At 48.9% G+C, this 19,762-nt stretch overlaps 1 long non-coding RNA gene across 3 annotated transcripts; it reads left to right on the top strand.

The window, feature by feature from the left end:
• Window positions 1-696: 696 nt before the first annotated feature.
• LOC106732348 (uncharacterized) lies at window positions 697-19,472 on the top strand. 3 transcript variants are annotated; one of them, XR_012897148.2, is made up of 6 exons: window positions 697-2,837; window positions 7,046-7,261; window positions 15,990-16,186; window positions 17,298-17,356; window positions 18,162-18,496; window positions 18,974-19,472. It is a non-coding gene; the product is annotated as an uncharacterized LOC106732348 (long non-coding RNA). The 3 variants fall into 3 exon arrangements; XR_012897149.2 differs by having other exon boundaries at window positions 1,386-2,837; window positions 18,162-18,361; XR_012897147.2 differs by having other exon boundaries at window positions 1,386-2,837; window positions 18,162-19,472.
• The last annotated feature ends 290 nt before the right edge of the window (window positions 19,473-19,762 follow it).

The raw sequence follows: 19,762 nt of genomic DNA, 5'->3' as shown, positions 1-19,762 counted from the left end.
AATTGCCAGGATTGCCCTTGAAGCCTTTTTAAAAAATTGGCGTTACATGAGTTATCCTCCTGTTACATGAGTTATCCTAGTATAGAGGCCGATCGATGTTATTTGGAAAGACAAGAACTATGGCAAGCCCTAGGCTGGGTTTGTAACTCAGGGTACGTCTAGACTACAGGCTTTTGTCGACAGAAGTTTTGTTGACAGTATCTGTCAACAAAACTTCTGTCGACAAAGAGCATCTAGACTACATTCAGATCTGTCGACAAAGCAAACTGCTTTGTCGACAAAACCCTATAGTCTAGACACAACCCTACATGCAATAACACCTTCTGTCGACAGAACTCTGTCGACAAAAGGTGTTATGCCTCGTAAAATGAGGTTTACCAGTGTCGACAAAACTGCTGAGTTCTGTTGACGTTATGTCGACAGAACTCAGCGGTAGTGTAGACGCAGGTATAGTTTTGTCGACAAAAGTCCACTTTTGTCGACAAAACTCTGTAGTCTAGACACACCCTCATTCCCCACTGCTGAAGGTTCCTTTTTCAAAATGTCCTCTCTGTCTTTTCCATTTCCCTTGAACGTCCTGTAAATCAGTTTTAGTCGTTTATTTTTCTCAGGCGGCAGCCTTATATTGCAGCATGTTTACATGCATTTTAAATCAGAGGGGTGGTCTCTCTGTAACAGATGGTCTGGCTGAGCATAAGTTATTGGGCTCAATGCAGGAACCGTTGGATGGACTTCTCTGGGCTGTGCTGTACTGGAGGTCAGAGTGGATGGTCAGAAAGGCCTCTTGTCTGGTCTCAGAACCTATTAATCTGCATTTTGCTGATGGACAGCATCCCAAGACCCTGTGCATGAGATGCTCAGCTGATAAATTGACCATTGGGTATCTGCAGTGTTGATAGCAGGTTCATAAGCAATGAACGGCAATAATACAACAAAAACGGAAGGGAAATGCTCATCAGAAACTCGTCCTATTGTGGGACAGTGCTGCTGCCCTGAAATTTCCATCATTCCTTCAAAGCTTTTCCTGTAGATTGAGAGTCTGTTAGAAAAGTCAGGGTTTCCAGCACACAGCTCTCGAATGGAACAGACAGCGCCTGTCTGTTCTAACCTCGACAGAGGTGGCTCTTACGGATCTTTCTTTGCAGGGAATCATTCCAGCAATCTGAATAAAATGTACAGACTTGGATTGGCATTTGCAGTGTACTATGGTTCGGTAGGATGTCAGGCAAGCTCGACTGGAGCTGCCAGAAGCTACAAGAGTAACTGGAAGTGGCAGATGTCTTCTCCTCCTGCACCTGGTTCATATCCTCTGGGAGCAAAGTTCTGAGACCACTCATCAGGCTCAGACCCACCCTTTGGTCTGATCTGGTATGGCTGTTCTTATGTTCCGATGTTCTCCTTTCATCCTTAAGAGGAGGAGGGTGTAAGGAGAACATAAGAATATAATAACGGCCATACTGGGTCAGACCAAAGGTCCACCTAGCCCAGTATCCTGTCTGCCGACAGTGGCCAAGGAGGATTTCTCAGCACGGAGCGTCCCACAGCTATCTCCACAAATAATCCCCTATTTGGGATGGGCCTGTTTGGGTAAGCCAGGAAATCTTCATTGTGTTCCACCCACATCAAGGTCCAGGTTAATCGGGTGCTAATCTCCATTGTTATACCCACAGTGCCCCATTCTGTTCACACAGGTGATGTAGCTGTTTGGAAAGGCCACACGTCTTCCTAATTTTTATCAGCACAATGCTTGCTCCTCTCTGCATGTCATTGCCAAGATGTTTCCTTTGCGCCTCTTATTTAAAACATACACACAGCTCGTTGGGCAAGGGTGGCGGGTATAAGAGGGAAGGGGAGGCGGGTATACAAGGGAAGGGTCTTTGTGCTCAACCTCCTTCCTCTTCCAATGTCTGTCCTGTCCCTTCCTGCAGGCTCCCACAGCAGCCTGGTTTGCCCCTCCCCTCCACCTCCAGTGGATCTAGTAACTTAAAAGTGAAAACGCTTCCAACTTGCCAGACCTTTAGCATGACACTATAAAGAGCCATTATGTGGTAATGAAGCCACTTACCAGGCATGTGCCAATCCAGAGGTATATACTGTCAGTTTCTGAATTTACTGACTAAAGCAGTGGTGCGTTACTCTACGTCAACACCGTCTTAGGTGTAAAATTTGCTTTAAATATTTCATTTGTTTGTTGCTGAAGATGGTAAAATCACACCCCTAAAAATCCTTGCTTAGATTTTAGATTCACAATCTGAGTATTCAGCTTTTGTCTTTAGTTGCTTGGATCTTCAGTTTTAAAAATAGACGTTTTAATTTTAATGACTATAGTACACATTATTACTGTAGTACAAAAACTTGCTTCCAAATTCTTTGGCTACTGTGACGGACCCGGCGGGGTCCGCACTTGAACCCGCGGGGGAACCCCCCCCCCGCGGCGGGAAAAGCGGCCGCGGCGGTTGCCGAGCGTACAGAGGTGGCGGCGCTGAGGGCTGGACGCCCCGCAGCGCCGACAAGAGTGGGGAGCGGGAGGCGGGGCGGAGCACGAGCGGCCAGGAAGCAGCCGCCCCGGCCACCCCGAATGACGCTCCAGCAGAGCACCTGGGAGCGCGACGGGACTGCCACGCAGGGCGGGACGCAGGGGGGGCGGAGCTTACCGCCCCGACGTCATCCCCCTGCGACTATAACAGCCGGGAGCGTCCCGGCAAGGGGGGGGGGGAGCGCAACGGCAGGCACCCTGGAGTCCAGGAGCACCAAACCCCCAGCCCTCGGGGCAACCCGGGGAGACGGACTCGGCAGCTGGCGGCTCGCCCTGGGACGGGCCCGACAACTCCGGCGTGGTGAGTGACCCTGAATTTGTTCCGCCAGCGGGACAAGTCAGCGGGGAGTGGAAGGAGCCCGAGGCGAGACCCTTTTGGCGCCCGTGGGTGGACGAGTTGAGGGACGCAGCCCCGTCCGCCGTGGAGGGCGACAACCGGTCGCTGACCTCCGCTTAGGGCCTCGGGCTGGGACCCGGAGGTGAGGGAGGGCCCGGGTCCCCCACTTCCCTTCCCCGCCACAACCCTCTCCTACTCCGCCAAGTCAAGGAGCAGGAAAGGCCGACGAAGGGGTCGCCGAGCCCCCCCAGTCCCTTGGGGGGCTGAGGGGTGATTGCCCCCACAGCTAGACACTATTACCAAGACCCCGGGTGAGGCGACCAAAGAGTCCAATTCAGACGGTGGGTACGCTGGGCCCCGCCCCCTCCCCAGACTAGGGCCGGGATCGGCTGGGGGAGAAGGGGCGAGGTGCTCGCACCCAGAAAACCCCGTCACAGCTACGTCTACACGGCACTTTTTTTCGGCAGAAAATATGCTAATGATGTTGCAACTTATGCTAATGAGTCCCTCTATCATATTTTCTGCCAAATAAATGCGTTGTGGAGATGTAGCCCTTCTGTCTATCCTATCCCTGCTCACCTTTTACCCCCTATTAAAGAGAGCCCTTTGTGGAACAATGTCCCTTTTCTTCCAGATACCTGGACAAATGAGTTTCCCTTTCTTTTACTTCTGACTGTTTGGGGAATTAGTTTTTAAGAGTGCCCTCCACCAAAATCAGTACCTAAGTAAAATATAAAATCCTTTGTTATGCCTACAATCTTTGGAAACATATTTTTAACATAAACATATGGTGACATTTCATAAACATGTCTATTGTTATGGAAATCACACAAAATAAATTAGTGTTCCCTTTTTCTGAAAGCAATGAACTTTGTTATAAACACAGTAAACTGCTCTGACTGATTCATTTAAAATTATGTCTTTGTTTCAGTGTGTTAAATATGTAGTAATCTGGAATGATAACACTTGAAAATGTAAAATTAGCTTAGAAATGCTGATTAGAAATGTAAAACAGGGAAGAGCTGTATCATGTATTCCATAATATTGAATGTTATGTGGGGGGCTGGAAAGTGCAGCACCAGCCCCCTGAGATAAGCCACCACCCCTCCCAGCATTCATGGAGCAGCACCACCCTCGCCACAATGGTCAGCTCTGTTAACCCCCCATCCCTCTACCCTGAGCCCCCGGCCCTGAACCCCATTCCTGCATGCCTTCTGCCCTGAGCCCCCCGGCCTTGACTTCTGTACCCCCATCCTTGCCCTTCAACCCCCCTATACCTTCCACCCCCTGCCCTGAGTCCCCCCTCACACCTCCCAGCTCCCAACCCAGCCTGGCACATCCACCACCTCCTACCCTGAACTCCACAAGGACCCGGGCAACTCTGGGTGGATCCTCTAGTAACTAATAAAAGGAAAAAAAATGAAAATACATATTTGCAATTAAGTGGTTACTGCTTTTTAGAGGTGCCCATATTGTCCTCATCTTGTTTCCTCCACAGTGTGATGCTTCTTGTGGACTGTATTTGTCATGTAAATCCGTTTTTCAAAGGATCTATTTGTTTTTTAGCAACTCGTCATAGAATGTAGCAGTCTAGGTCAAACTTCACACACATAAATCAAATAGCCTTCCTCTGAGAAACTTCAAGACTTTATTTTTCATTTGACCAAACTGTAGTCAGACTGAAACGACATGTTCAACAGGAGCTGCGGTGCCTGGCAGGCACAAAATAAGCTCCACATGCTTTCCAAAGCCAAGTATTCTACTGCTTCATTGTCCATCAAAAACGTTCCACCCTCTGTCCGAAATGGGGGTTTTCTGAGTGTCCCCATCAGACATGTGACAGGATAGGACTGGGTCTGCATGTGTCCATTTGTCAAAAGTTTGGTTCTCGTCTATTGTCATGTCCTCTAGGGTGGGAATTCTTGTGTGGCAAAGGCAAAGCTGCTTTGTACATTATCTCACATCAGCATCCTTCTCCACAAGAACCGCTTAAGTTGTCTGTGTTCTCAAAGGCAGGTTTCCTGTGTTCCAAGTACTTCAGAGGTATTGAATAATAATTCTTGACTGCATTGCAAAATTCCTGTTCCTTAATTCCCCCCTCAGTGCCTGATTTCAGCCCTGCCGGCGTGGCCAGAGCTAGTGGCTTCAGTCCTTTGGGGAGAGAAGTGTGAGGGACTGGGGCTTCAGATGGGGGGGAAGGGCACAGTGAGGATCGGACCGCTTCCTGGGGGGAGGGGTGTTCTAAGGAGCAGGGCTTCAGCCTAGGTGGTACTGGGAATTCAAGGGTGCACCATGGATTAGGGCTTCAGCTTGGGGGTGCTAGGAATTCAGTGTGGGAGAGGCCACTGGGCATGAAGATTTCAAGCCCCACAGCAGAAGTTGGGTTTCAGTCCTGCCGTCTGAAAGAGCTGACAGACCCCTCCCCCCAGCCCCTTGGGAATCTCTGCTTTAGGGTGCACATGGGTTGAGGTGACGCACATCCCTCGCTCATCCCCTGACCCTTCTATTGCACACAGGCGGCCTCGCCTATTGGCTGCCTGTCTCCCTGCCTGAGAGCGCCACCTGCTGGCCACCGCCTGCTGCATTCACCTGCCAGCCACAAGTAGGAGGCTGATGGTTGCACTGACACCCACTGACCAGCGGGGGGCGCGCTGGAGCTGACAATGCAGGACAAAAGCTTTGGAGGGGTAGCCGAGTTAGTCTGTAACAGGAAAAACTAAAACAACGAATATTCTGGTAGCACCTTACAGACTAACAAAACATGAAGATGGTAGCATGAGCTTTCGTGGGCACCGCCCACCTCTACAGATGACTGAAGTATTACAAGTCCAGATTCAAGAATAAATAAGGGAAGGGGAGCCGGGTGGAGGAGGAGGGAAAAAAAGGAGACCGTGAGTAGGTTATTCAAGTAGTTACAAGAGGCTGTTAAGAACAATTAGCACCTCCGTTGGTTGGTTGGTTAAGTCATTAGGATGTGGAAGGTAGTGTGAGAGCTAGCCAATGTCCCTGTTCTTTCCATTCACATAAGAATTAAACTTGTACTCCAGGACAATTGGCCCATTCTTTAAAAAAAAAGTCAGGACATCTTCATTAGGGCTTAACTAGGGGAGGGGAGTGTCCTGTTAAAAACGGGACAGATGGTCATCCTAACAATCTGGCATACAGCAGGAAACATGCTCCATTTTCTTTAGAAAGAAATGTTAGAGTATTTTTTTTCCAAATATTGTTTGCTATATTTGAGTTTGAGGATATGGTTGGAAAGGGTGTGCAGGGCGGGGAAGAGAAGAGGGAGACACGAGGGGGAGGGTCTAGGCAAATTAGGGGTGGAGCCTGGGGCAGAGTATGGGCGGGGCAACAGGCGGGAGCCATTAGGGTAGGGTGGAGGGAATGATGAGCTTTGAAAAAGATCCTGATGAAGGGATGTGGTTAATCTCTGTTCTTCCCTTCCTGAATTGGACTGATGTAATCCTGCGTATGTGAATGGGAAGCTCTGCATGAAGCTATTAGCAGTCGTCAAATCCTAGTCCTACCATTATTTGATCGTTCCTATTTAATGTAAATTCAGGATTAGTCTAAGAACAGGGTTTTACAAGGGAAACGTCTTTTCCTTTAGTTCAGTGTAAGAGGATTCTCACGTCGCACTGTGGCTTTCGCCTGTGATGGTTTAGAAAGGGGAGGACGCAGGAGGATGCTGGCACAGCAGAGGAAAAAGGACAGTGCCAGAGATCCAGGGCTGCAGGCAGCCATTACGCTCCATAATTCTACAAAACTGCCCTGGTGGATTAACACCGAGTAGAGCCTGGATCAGTAACAATACTGGGCACTAGGGGACTCCCGAGAGCATCAGTCGACGCTAACTCTTTGCTTTCAAAGCCCCCACAAATGGGTTCATTCTCCCTCTCTCGCTCACGCTAGCTTGGGACGTCCCTCTTTCTTCTGTCACTGCACATCAAGCCCCATAACAGCCTCCCCCAAGAGGAGTTTACTCACTGCATTACTGGCCTCCTTAGATTCCTGTCCGGGGTGCCCAATGCCTCTCCCTTGATTTACCCGTGAAAAATCACCTTTTATTGTCTTGCATGCACCTTCTTTCACAATTTACTTCCTGGGGACTCTATTAGCATATGAATTGGGACAGATTAACGTTGATACTGCATCTTTCTGCACAACAGGTGCAAAATGAGAGAGAATTATCTTGCCGGTCACGGTGCACTTTCTCCACCCTGCTGAGGAGGAGCCGAGGAATGGGAGTGAAAGAGGCTCTGTCTGCCTGGTAGGCATGATATCAGAGTGCCAGATGAGCAGGGCGTCCAACTCTGGAAAACACGCATGATCTTGTGTTTGGGTTGCCTCCCTTTTCCACAGCTACTATTTGATCCTAAATCAAGGTAAGTGGATTCTTTCTGGCCTAGAAAAAGTTCCATACTGAGCATGAGGGGAGGACGTTGCCAAAGACACAAATGGCAAGTAGGCTCCTAACTCCTGGTGGCCTTTTGCATAAGATGTTTGCAAAGGACAGTCTGGCCTCTTTGTACTTTTCCCTGGGATAACACTGATGCACTGGCTTCCCTCAGTGATTTAACCTACATCACAGCCTGTTGGTGTCACTTGCGTGACCTGCAGCACAATCTTGGAGGAGTTTGCACCTTGTGCAATTGGGGTACGTCTAGACTACAGGGTTTTGTCGACAGAAGTTTTGTCGACAGATACTGTTGACAAAGCTTCTGTCGACAAACAGCATCTAGACTGCATCCAGTTCTGTCGACAAAGCAAGCCGCTTTGTCGACATACCCGTGTGGACGCAAAGGACAGTGTAGATGCAATAATGCCTTCTATTGACAGAACTCTGTCAACAAAAGGCATTATTCCTCGTAGAATGAGGTTTACATACATCAACAAAACTGCTGGGTTTTGTCAACATTATGTTGACATAACTCAAAGGCAGTGTGGACGCAGGTATAGTTTTGTCGACAAAAGTCTACTTTTGTCGACAAAACCCTGTAGTCTAGACACACCCTTGGTGTTATGGTTTTGGGTGTTCTTTGGAGCCAATACGGAAGCCAGCTGAAACTGGGGAGTAACTTTAGCATTATAGCATGCAAAGAAACCAGAATACGCCTCTAATAAAATGTCAATGCTGGATTCTCCTGCCACAGGATGCCATTTTCTCCCCTTACCTCCTTGGACATGACAATGCCTCTGGACTGGCTACAGTTTTAGGACTGCTTTAAATTTCACTGCAAGGTCATTTTGGCTCCTGGACAGCCAGGATCCATAGGCTATGGCTACACTGCTGTGCTATTCTGAGATACCGGAGAAATAGCTATTCCGCATCTTTTGAGCACGCCCATTATTTCAAAGGAAGGAGTACGGGACGTGTCGGAACAGTGCTGTATTTCGAAGTACATGCTGGGTAGACAGTGTTCCCTGTAAGCTATGCCCTGGGGTGCCCACTGAGGAGAGCTTCCGGTACCACCCTGCTGAGTAGCAGAGCACCCATAGCTGGCAGCACGTGCTCACTACTGATGGTTCACTTCCACACATGCCTCGGTGCACATAGAATCCCAGGGCTGGAAGAGATCTCAGAAGTCGTTGAGTCCAGCCCCCTGCCCAAAGCAGGACCAACCCAACGCAATCATCCCAGCCAGGGCTTTGTCAAGCTGAGACTTAAAAACCTCTAGGGATGGAGATTCCACCACCTCCCTAGGGAACCCATCCCAGAGCTTCACCATCCTTCTAGTGCAGTGGTCCCTAACCTTTTGGGGCTGCCGGGCACCTGGGGGTGGGGCCACTCACGTGCTGGGCACTCAGGGGCAGGGCCACACACGCAGCTGGGGGCGGGGCTGCACAAGTGCCCGGGGGCAGGGCTGTGCAAATGCCCAGGGGCGGGGGCACCCATATGCTGCGTGCCCAATGCCGTTGCCACTCATGCGCCGCTCTCCCGGGGCCAGCACCGCTCCTGAGCCACATGCCCAGGAGCCGGCATCACCCACGCGCTGCTCGCCTAGGGCCGGCGCTGCTCCTGCGCCATGTGCCCAGGGGCGGGGACGCCCATACACCATGCGCTTGGGGCTGGCACCGCCCATGCATCAAGTGCCCGGGGGCGGGGCTGACCCCGATCACTTGACGGGTGCACAGAAATGGCCCGGTGGACGCCATGGCACCTGCGGGCACCGCATTGGGGACCACTGTTCTAGTGAAATAACTTTTCCTAATATCCAACCTAGACCTCTCCCACTGTAACTTGAGACCATTGCTCCTTGTTCTGCCATTGGTCACTACTGAGAACAGCCTCTCTCTATCCTCTTTGGAACCTCCCTTCAGGAAGTTGAAGGCTGCTATCGAATCCCCCCTCACTCTTCCCTTCTGCACATGAAACAAGCCCAAATCCTTCAGCCTCTCTTTGTAGGTCATGTGCTCCAGCCCCCTCGTCATTTTTGTTGCCCTCTGCTGGACCCTCTCCAATGCATCCACATCCTTTCTATAGTGGGGTCCCCAGAAATGGACTCAATACTCCAGATCTGATCGCACCAGTACCGAATAAATGGGAGTAATCAATTCTCTAGATCTGCTGGCAATGCTCCTCCTAATGTACCCTAATATGCCATTAGCTTTCTTGGCTACAAGGGCACACTGGTGACTCATATCCAGCTTCTCATCCACTATAATCCCCAAGTCCTTTGCTGTCCAACTGCTGCTTAGCCACTCTGACCCCAGCCTGTAACAATGCTTGGGATTCTTCCGTCCCAAGTGCAGGACTCTGCGCTTGTCCTTGTTGAACCTCATCAGATTTCTTGTGGCCCAATCCTCTAATTTGTCTAGGTTACTCTGGACCCTATCCCTGCCCTCCAGCATATCTACCTCTCCCCCTAGCTTAGTGTCATCTGTAAACTTGCTTAGGGTGCAATCCATTCCCTCATCCAGATGTTGAACAAAAATGGACCTAGAACTGACCCTTGGGGCACTCCGCTTGATACCTACTGCCAACCAGGCATTGAGCTGTCAATCACTACTGAGTAAGCCCAACAATCTAGCCAGCTTTCTAGCCACCTTACAGTCCATTTATCCAGTCCATACTTCCTTGACTCATTGGCACGAATGCATACATTTATTCCACATGTGGATGGAAAAAATTGGAGGGAACATTGCTGTGGACCCCAACCAACTTCCACAAGGAGGGCTGCTGGATTCATTTCCAGGTTGGAAGCCCAGACTACACCAGATCTTGCCCAGTTTTGGGTTTCCATTGTGAAAGGATGATGCAGCTCTGCTCACCATGGCAACAGAAAGCGAAGGTAGAGTCCACGCTGTTCTTGGCAACATCCTGTGGGTAATGGATTTCATTCACAGTAGTACTGCATCCCCAGCGTGCACTAAAAAATACCAGCCCGGAAAGCTTTCCTACCGTTATAAACATGCAATTAGTCTTTGCCGTCAAATTCACTTACCACTTTTATTTTAAACAAATACCTTGGATCCATTTGAAGTGTTAACAGTCAAGTATGGGTTGCAGTCTTTCCTACTCTAGCTCCTGTTCACAAGCCTATGTCAGATGTATGTGTAAGAGAATTTGATTTGATTTATTTTATTTATGGCTGAACACAAGCTACATAATTTGTTAGCATTAAATCTCGCTTAATGTTTGGAAGAGAACAGCTTCACTTCAAAGCAGAGCTTAATGATTCCCGCCTCCATCCCCAGTCCTCAAAGTCACTTAAGAGAGATACAGAAGCTCACACAACCTAACTGGTGATTGCAAAAGCTCTTTGGATACTGGAGTCAAGGATGAGGTTTTGTATAGACCAGTGGGAGCCTGCAATCACGCCGCCATTGGACTATTATTTGCAATTGCATGAATGTCCACAAGCGTAAGAGCTCCCAACAGCAAAAATAGCTCAAGCCAGAAATGTGACAGTAAAACCCTTCCTACAGTCAGGATTTTGCAATCACATGGAGTGGAAAATTGTTTCAGTGGCCTCCTTATCATGCAAAAACATTTTCTCCTCCTAAGTGAGTGTGGATTGAAAATTACACTAACTGATTGCAATGGGGTGTGGGTATGAGAAGTGCATACAGCTTGTGTATCGACAGCTGTCTTGTTGTTAACATGAAACCCTCTTCTTGGCTCACCCTAGAATGGGACCTGCAGGCTGCTCAAAGTCATGCTGAAAGGGAGCCATACAGACTAAAGAATCGTTGAAATGGAGAGATGGAAGGGGTCTGGGGAAGCCATGGAACGTGCCACAGAGAGAGCTGGCGAACGTCCCTTTGGGATAATAAAGGGAGTTGTTCTATTCCCAGGTCTTTGTTGGTTTTGTGGTTGTAGCTGGTGACTCTTGGCCCGGGGCAAGCAATGAAGCAGCAGGAACCCTATGACAATGCACAGAGGCATGTAGGAATTGCTATAATGGCACAGGTCTGACGTAGGGATATAAGCGAGTAGTCGACTACTCACATAAGCTTAGCAGGCAGTCAAGTGGAGTACTCCCCTGCTCACTTTCCCCCTCCCCCTTGCTGCTTCTGTGTGAGAGGAAGCAATTGAGGGGGGGGGGTGAAAAGAGGAGCTGGTGCCACCTCTCTCCCCTCCCCCCCCCCGCTTCTATCTGAGGCAGTGGGGGAGGGGGAAAGTAGAGGAGGCTGCTGCGAAGCAGCCTCTACCCATGGTGGTCTGAGGCTCTCCACAGGCAGACACTGCTCTTGCAGCAGACCCTGTCTGTGGGGGTCCCCGCAGTCTTAGCTGGCGCAGGTCCGGGACGGCTGCACCTCTGCATGTTAAATGTAGTAGTAAGAGCCTGGCAGCTTTACTACCTTTAAAATGCAGAGGCGCAGTGGTCCTGGAGCAAGCCTCCCCTTATTGACTAATCATGTCGTCGATCCAAATTGTATCAACGACATGATTAGCAAAGTACCTATTCCTTAACATCCTCCATCTGCGCTCCATCTACTCCCCTGTCCTCTACTCACCAGTAAAAGTTGGCAAAAGAGGTTCAGCTCAGCAGTAGATTTGGTTGGGGTAAAACCATAATGTATTAAATGAAAATATTCTTGATGTTGTTGGAAAAGTGTTTGAAATTTTGGAAATTTCCAATCACTTCTCTTGCTGATTTAAGCGGGGAGAAATGTAATAAAAATGGTATTAACATTTTCCCAATTTTTTGTGTGTGGTTTTTAATTTTTTTGACTAAATCTACCCTTCAGCAGGCAGTTATGGATTACTCCTCCTATGAACTAAGTTTCTTCCTAAACCATATGAGAGTCTGATGTAATAAATCTGTTAGTCTCTACGTAAGAGTGTTTATATCCTTCCCAAAATCCTCCTCCTCTAAAAAAAATCCCTATGTTAACTAGATATTCTTGTTATTCATATAGATGGCCAATCCTTTTATACATCCTGCAAAGCTCTTGACCTCATTAATCTTGTAGCACTGAATTCTAAAGGCTTAACTGTGCAAAATAATTGCGCCGTCAATTTTAAATTCAGTTTAATTGAATGTGCACTTGCGAGTGAGATATAGCACCCAGCCTATCTCTTCTGTATAATGTATTATTTTGTGTATGTTTATTTTGTCCCTTCTTACTCATCTTACCTTAGAGGTGAATGTTCCCAGACTTTATAGTCTCTCATCGTATAGATGCTTTTTCAGGTTTCTAATTCTTGTCACTTCCCTGTGGACCGCCTCTATTTCTGCTTCCCAAATAGGGTGACTGGCACCGAACACAACATTTCAGGAGAAGATGATATTTTATATAAACCGTAATTCCTGGCATTTTTCCTCTTGGTCAGTGACTCTAGTATCTTACTCAACAGAAAATTTGCCTCTTTAAAACCTGTTTTTATATATCTTCTTACCTATGATTGTTCTGGAGCATTTATCATTGCAACCAGCATTTTGAAAATAATAATCTGTTATGGAAATTGGTCAAATACCCACTCACCCAGATATGCAGAACAGAGCTTATAACACGTCTAGATTTCAGACACATTTGTTTGCCAGAACAATTTGCTAAGCCAGTTAAGTGCAGGATAGGGGGCAAATTTACAAAAAAATGTTAAGAATGGGCTCAACTCTATGCTTAATTATATTTTTGTTTCAAAATTCTTTTGGAAATCCTAAACAACCCTTTGTGATACTTGGGTAAAACAAACAAGGTGTTCAAGTCTTCAGAAAAGTCAAACAGGGCGGCTACGTCTAGACTGGTGTGATTTTCTGCAAATGCTTTTAAGTTTTCCGTTAAAAGCATTTTCGGAAAAGAGCATCTAGATTGGCACAGACGCTTTTCCGCAAAAGCACTTTTTGCGGAAAAGCGTCTGTGCCAATCTAGACGCGCTTTTGCGCAAAAAAGCCCCGATCACCTTTTTAGCCATCTGGGCTTTTTTGCTCAAAACAGGACTGTGCTGTCTACATTGGCCCTCTTGCACAAATGATTTGCGCAAGAGGGCTTTTGCCCGAACGGGAGCAGAATAGTATTTCCACAAGAACACTGACAACCTTACATGAGATCGTCAGTGTTCTTGCGGAAATTCAAGTGGCCAGTGTAGGCAGCTGGCAAGTTTTTCCGCAAAATCAGATGATTTTGCGGAAAAACTTGCCAGTCTAGACGCAGCCGGTGTGTTTTCTGGTAACTTTTATTCCCTTCCCTTTTTTTCACTAGCAGAATGAAACTTGTATAATAAATATACATGGGAAACGTCTATACTTGGTTTTGTTGGTTTAGCCTAATCCTGCCTTTCAGGCTTTCATTCGCCCTCATGAACAGATGTGCTCGGTCCTGCTCCCGTGACAGGAAACACGCATAACATGGGAAACCCGAAACAAACTTCAGCCCCTTTTAATATGATTGTTAATATTTATTATGGTTGCATATGGAGACCTCTGAGGTTAGTTCCAGTGTTCGCTCTAAGCTGCGCTGCAGTACAGTCACAGGTGACAGCTTCACAGGTGATCAATCAGCTCCGCCCATGAAGCCCTGAGCCCTCTGACTGGGTGGGGCTGATTAATCGCCTGTGCTGCCGTGCCGCTGCGCATCTTAGAGGGAATATTTGTTCGGTTCCCATTCCACCAGGCTCTGTGCAGACAAGTAACGCGGGTGCATGCCTTTGGCCTGTGTTATGCAGCAAACTAGATGATCGTAGTTGTGCCTTCTGGCCTTCAAATCCATGAGAGCGAGAGGGAAGAGACTTCTCGCCCTGGAGAGTTCACATTTGAGATGGCCGACAAGCTGCGACAGGAAAGGCATGTGGGGGAAAGATGAGGTAACAACACAAAATGAACCAGGCTTAGCATAAGAGCAGAAGTCTCAGCTCTCTATTCTACGGGACATGGCAATGATTTGCAGGCAGCGTGGCAGGTCAGGTTTAAAGAGAGAGATGAAAGATAAAGAGGCGGCTTTGGAGAAGAATTTACATAGTTCTGTTAATAAATATTAACTATCATAAATACGTCCTGCGAACTGTATATATCCTCACCTGTCACCGCCTTGTGCTCCCAGATCTACCTCACTGCTCAGCTTTGCTCCTTTCCCACCCAGGGTTAAAATAATATGGAATAAGAACCTCAAGAATTTTTATAAGGGAGCTTACACTGGAAGGAACAATCAGTTTCACACATGCAAAATGGGAAGTGACTGCGGAGCACTGTGGTTGTGTCTAGACTGGCCAGTTTTTCCGGAAAATCAGCCACTTTTCTGGAAAAACTTGCCAGCTGTCTACACTGGCCGCTGGAATTTCCGCAAAAGCATTGACGATCTCATGTAAGATTGTCAGTGTTCTTGCGGAAATACTATGCTGCTCCCGTTTGGGCAAAAGTCCTTTTCAGGAAAAACTGTTCCGGAAAAGGGCCAGTGTAGACAGCCCAGTAGTCTTTTCCGCAAAAAAGCCCTGATGGCGAAAATGACGATCAGGGCTTTTTTTGCGGAAAAGCGCGTCTACATTGGCACGGATGCTTTTTTGGAAAAAGTGCTTTTCCAGAAAAGCATCCTGCCAATGTAGACGCGCTTTTTCCAGAAATACTTATAACGGAAAACTGTTCTGTTTTAAGCATTTTTGGAAAAGGGTGCCTATGTAGACGTAGCCCTAATGTCTTCTAAGAGCCCAGTAAGCAGTGTAAGTGTTGGTAATGCTGCTAGACAATATTGACCTCCCATGGTTCGACAAATTCTCTGGCTTGGTACCGGTCAGGTCCCAAGGGTGCTGGACTAGAGAGCTTCAACCTGTAGTTCATTCTGGCTCCCAAAGCGCAATAACCTGATAAATGTTTACTAATAAAGAATTCAGCTGATGACGACACTGTGAGCAGTTCGCTATCTCTTAATGCAGAATGTGATGCACACCAAAGCTATGAGACCACTCTGAGAAGCACAAGAATTGCAGCGTGAACGTGTGCATTGTTGCAAGGCTTGCCTGTATATTAAAACAAACATCTCTCATCTTTGAACGTACCCCAGCAGACCTCATTGCTTAAAGAGATAATGTCATATGAATTGGACACCGTATTTAAGTTTTGTTTGATTTTTTTTTTCAAAATCTCCATGAATAGAAATAGCAAGACATTAAATTACGCATTAAATGAGAACTGTTTTTAATATGGATTTAATTAATGATGGGCTCCAGGGAACGAGTCTCACATCTCAGTTCTGAAGTGTTTGCTATGATTTTGGTTCAATTCAGTTCTGGATTTTAGACATTTTTCAAAGTTCAGAGATGTTCTTTGAGATTTAACAGGGCTCTTAACCAGTTATCTGGGAGTCAGTGTCTTTAATGTTTTGTCCAGTCTAACTGGGAAGAATTGAATGAATGACCCATTTAAAAAAAAAATCTGTTAGCTTGCACTCAAAGCTGAGGAACGAAAGCAATGCTGAACGGTCCTCTAAAAGCTCCATTATTTAATTGATAACACATTCCTGACTATCTGATCAAACCACTAGTGTGGTGACTACAGAGAAGCCTGTGATAACATTGTCAGCAAAAGGATCTTATCGGGAAATTAGATTCCACACATGAAGGCCTGTCTTAGTTCTATCATTTGTATCACACTTCAGTATGTGATGCAGTTTTAAACTTTCAGGTTGGGTTCTTTAATTTAAATGCTTAATATTTCATGATATGTTTAATCTTAGGCTGGAAAGACAATGTGCCGGGCCATGGGATGAAGACAAGTCAAATCACATGAACATGTATTTTTCGTTTTTTGGTGAGCTCCCATTCGAGATCCTACAAATTCACCTACATCGGTGCCCAGATTTATAATCAAGGAACAGCTACTGAATGTCTCTGAAGGCACATCTACGCAGCAGCGTTATTTCAAAATAACGAGGTGAGCCCGGCTACCCAGCACACCCGTTATTTTGAAATAACTTCAAAATAACGTTATTCTGAAATAATTTCGAAATAACGGGATTCTTATTTCAAAATCGGTAACCCATTTCATGAGGAATTACGCCTATTTCGAAATAGGGTGTGTGTGGATGCTGAGATGATTTTGAAATGACTGGCCTCCAGGGCTTCTTCTCATGGGTGCCCTTGTGGCCTCTCTGTCCCCTCCCACCAGAACTCTATAGTCCCCTTCCCCTGCGGCTCTTAAAGTTGCAGCCACAGGGGAAACAGACAGTGGCCAGCACCAGGTGCCCCAGAGAGGATGGACCGAAGACAATGATTAAGCAATTTGTCTCCTGCCATCCCTCTCCAGCCTCTGACAAACAGAGGCCAGGGGCATCATTCCTTACCCCCTGGCTAGTAGCCTTTTATGGACCTAACCTCCGTGAATTTATCTAGCTCTTTTTAAACTGTTAGGCTACGACTAGACTGGCATGATTTTCCGGAAATGCTTTGAATGGAAAAGTTTTCCATTAAAAGCATTTTCGGAACAGAGCGTCTAGATTGGCACGGGCGCTTTTCCGCAAAAGCACTTTTTGCGGAAAAGCGTCCGTGCCAATCTAGACGCGCTTTTCCGCAAAAAAGCCCCAATCGCCATTTTCGCGATCGGGGCTTTTTTGTGAAAAACAAATCTCTGCTGTCTACACTGGCCCTTTTCCGCAAAAGTTTTGCGCAAAAGGACTTTTGCCTGAACGGGAGCAGCATAGTATTTCCGCAAAAACACTGACAATCTTACACAACATCGACAGTGCTTTTGCGGGAATTCAAGCGGCCAGTGTAGACAGCGGGCAAGTTTTTCCGGAAAAACTGGCCAGTCTAGACACAGCCTAGTCCTAGCCTTCACAACCTCATCTGGCAAGGAGTTCCACAGGTTGACTGTGCGCTGTGTGAAGAACTTTCTTTTATTAGTTTTAAACCTGCTACCCATTAATTTCATTTGGTGTCCTCTAGCTCTTCTATTATGGGAACAAGTAAATAACTTTTCTTTATTCATCCTCTCCACACCACTCATGATTTTATAGACCTCTAGCATATCTCCCTCTCTGCACCAGGCGCAGGAACGCCGATGTCTATGGTCTGGGCCAGAGGGGACACACACACCCAGGAGCAGGTGCGCATGGAAGTAAAAACTCCCGCAGGCCTACACCACAGTCAGGGAGCACAGCTCCCACTCAGGGGCAGCACCCCAGACCTGCCCCTACTTCGACCAGCCCCACTGCATCCTGGGAGAGGGGTCAGGCCTTTCCCCCCTTGTTGTGGACTCTGGGCTGGAGACGCTTATTGTCACTCTCCTGGAGGGTGGGCCTGCGGCTGGGGAGGAGCAGGAGCAGTAGTTCAGCCTATCCCTGGAGCCAGTTCCCCCCTCCCAGGATGTCGTCCAGGGTTTGGACGAAGAGGGCTCAGGCCCATCAAGCGAGTTCCATGACTTTCCCTAGACACACGGGGGGGGGGGGGGAAGCGGCAGGTTGGGGGGGGGGGTTGCATGCTCCTTGCTCAGCCTTCTCGGCCTGAGGTTCGCGCGGCAGCCGGTGCACACAAAGGCACGAGGAGCGCCAGTCCAGGGCACAGCCCAGGAGGCGGCCATAGGGGATCCTTGTGCTTCTGCTCACAGGGTTTGTGGAGAGGCCGGCCTTACTCCCAACTCTGCAGTGAGACACCCTCCTCCCACAAGCCGCTACTACGGAGTCGGGGGTCATGGACACACACAGACAGCAGCGCTGCACACGGCACGCAGTGAGGCCTGCACTTGCGGGGCAGCCTCTGCTCCCGGGCGAGCACCGTGAGGCGGAGACACCGAGCCCCTGCTAGGGGAGCCTTTTGGGAGGGGAAGGAAGTGGAGGGGTCCCCGGAAGCACCCTCCCTGGCAAGTGGCATTTGTCACTGATGCATAACTCCTCTCCTCTTTCCTCCCCCAGGGCTGTGAAAACTAGATGAATCAACGAATCGAATAGTCGATGGAATTTCCAGCGAATATTCGATTAGTCGATATGGGTGCTTCTGCTGTTGCTACTTTTCAAAGGAGGAAGTGCCGCGGGGTGTTCCGCCTTCGAGATGTACAAGAGCCCCAGCAGGATTGAAACGCTGCATGGAGCCTGGGGCCAGTGGGAGACTCTGAGTATGTCCACTCTGAAATGTACAAGAGCCACCATCAGCTTCCGGAGGGATGCATCTGGCACCATTGGAAGGTAGAGCCGGGGGAGCAGGTGGCGGCTAAGCAGGAAGCTGGTGGTAACCGAGCAGGAAGCTGATGGTGGGTGAGCATTGGAGTTTCTGATAGAGGCAGCAGCGGGGAGGAGCGGCTAGTCGACTAGTGTGTTGACTATCTAAGAAGCTTTTGCTGTCGCTTAGTCACTTACATCCTCCCTCCCCTTCTCCTCCAGTGGGCAGGGATAGAATTCCTCTCCCTGCGGGATGCCACCACTGCCAGACCCAGCACGTGCACGGCATGGAGGAAAGCCGAGCCGCTCCATCGTCCCCCCACCCCCACCCGCAAGCTCCTGGCCCGGCTGGCACCTTCTCATGCCTGCTTTTCCCTGGCACATGTGGGTAGCGAGGCTCCCCCGGGGAACATCTGTTCCCCTGCGGGAAGGGGCCTGCTGTGTAGGCCACAGAGGCCTTGCTCTAAGCACATCGTCTGAACAGAGACCTTTCCGTGTCGGCTCAGAGAGGAGGGCTGGTTTCAGGCACTCTGTCACTTGGAGTGACTGCTCTTTTCTTTGTTCTTCAGAGCGGGGCCAGCTGGGAGTGAGGCACCTGCAACACCTCCCGCGCCAGCCTCCCGACCCCGTGAGAGCCACCGCCACGGACGAGCCCATGAGGACCTGGAGTGGGAACGTGTCACCTGCCTGCGTGGCCTCCAGCGGTCTCTGGAGTGGCAGGACCAGCAGTGGGAAGTGGATCAGGAGCACCCCCCTGGCAGGAGCTGGCACAAGAGACACGCAGCACGAGTGCGGCATACACAGCTTCCGTTGATCACCTGGCCGCTGCCATTGAGCGGTCCAGCTTCTGCTCCCACCCCTGCTCCTGCCCCTCTGACTTCTCCCCCTCGCCTCCCCCCGTGACCCTCCAGTCCCCCACACAAGAGGCAGTGGGACCACCAGAGGCAGGTGCCACTCCCAGACCCATCCCTGAGCCCCACCTCCCCATTCCTCCCCCTTCCACCTCCCTCTTCCCCCCAGGTTCTTTCCCCAGTCCCTCCCCAGATTTATTTAGTCAGATAAAATAAAAGGGAGTTCATTGTTTCAAACCACAAAGTCTGCTTCTTGTACCTGCAGGGGAGGGAGAGTGTGGGGGGGAAGGGAGGGGTGGGAAGGAAAGGCACAAAGGGGCATGGTACAGGCCCCCTTGTGGGAAAGCCCAGGGGAGAGTCTCACAGGCGTCCTTGTCTGAAACTCTCCCTCAGGGCCTCCCAGATGCACACGGCCCCTTGAGGGACCTGCCGGATGGCAGCCATGTGCGGCTGCTCAAAAGCTCTGGTGAGTTATTCAGCCTCTGCCCCTCCACCCTGGCAGAACCC

This window comes from Pelodiscus sinensis, chromosome 21 (genome assembly GCF_052426305.1).
Source record: "Pelodiscus sinensis isolate ZL-2025 chromosome 21, ASM5242630v1, whole genome shotgun sequence".
Taxonomy (NCBI): Eukaryota; Metazoa; Chordata; order Testudines; family Trionychidae; genus Pelodiscus; species Pelodiscus sinensis.
Note: the sequence above shows the minus strand (reverse complement) of the source record. Positions and strands in the feature narration are given on the sequence as shown.